The sequence below is a fragment of the Neltuma alba genome, unplaced genomic scaffold (assembly GCF_004799145.2).
Source record: "Neltuma alba isolate B1F8T4 unplaced genomic scaffold, ASM479914v2 tig00010569_pilon, whole genome shotgun sequence".
NCBI lineage: Eukaryota > Viridiplantae > Streptophyta > Magnoliopsida > Fabales > Fabaceae > Neltuma > Neltuma alba.
In genome coordinates, this window is record NW_021635435.1 from 113,969 (window position 1) to 115,282 (window position 1,314).

Below are 1,314 nucleotides of genomic sequence, written 5' to 3' on the forward strand. Positions count from 1 at the left end.
ATATTGGTATACTAAACTTTTTTATATTATTATCTAGTATCCAGCGCTTTTTTTTTAGTCCTATTATCAAGTATCTAAGTAACCAATTAATCTGATACGAGGTTTGTGACTTTTTCTCCCTATAAATGTGTTTCTTTTAGGACTTGAACTTGAGATCTAAAGAAATCTAGCGAGCCTTACATTGGCAGACCAACTCTTTTTTGGTCTCTTGGTATATTAAACTTTAAGTTGGCACAATAATACCCTTGAAGTTCAAAAATTGTAATAATATTATCCTTATGTTATTAATCCATTATTAATATATCTATATGACTAAAGGGCATGGGATGGGGGTGGGGGATGGCCCTCACCTCCGAGTCCACATCCACATCCCTGCTTGAAACTTAATCAATATTAATTTTTTTTAAAAGGAAATTATTTATAATGTTAAGGGTACTAATTTGTAATTGTTCATGCCTATTAATATTCAAATTAGCTGCTTGGTAATGGAAGGATACCTTTTAGCCCTTTAAATGATGAAATAAGAATGAGAACAAGAACAATAGAATGAGATCAAAGAAGATCTTATATAGAACTATTTTTTATTTTTGGTATGGATGAAAAAAAAATATTTAGATATACAAAATTAAAAAAATTAATCAAATGCCACAACTACCAATATTATATATTTAAAAAGGAATATAATTAGAGAGTAGACCTAGGATGGTCTTCTCTTTCGTAAACAACAGAGGAAAATTGCAGATCCAGAACAAGAGAGCAAAATTAGAGGACAGGCTGATGTGAAGTTTTGGTTCATAAAAAATAATAATAAATAATACAAACGATGTGAATAGGGAAATAAGATAACATGGGGTTGCGTGCTGAAGGTGACGCAAAGAGGTCCCGCGCCATTGGGTTTTTGGTCTTGACGCACATACAAGCTCAATTTCCTCAATTTGCCCCTTAACCCGCTGGTTCCCTGTTTTGTTTTTGTCATTTTTTATTTTGTTATAAATATTGTATATGTGTGGATGTCCATAACCCCCAACTCTTAGGATTCTTCATAGGATTCTTGATCTTTGAATGTCTTCAACCCATAACCCCCCAATGAATTACTTTAGAGGAGTTTTTCATGTTTATTGTCATTATTCCCTTATTCATTTTTTTGTAACTCTTGGATTAGACTTTTATGGTTGGGGGCCTATAAATAGAAGCCACATACAAGGCATTTGTACCCATATATGTATATGAGAAATACTCCTTGTTTTTTCTCCCTATTATTGTCTTGCTATCCTCTTTCTACTATCTAATTCTCTTATTTTTATAACATATTTT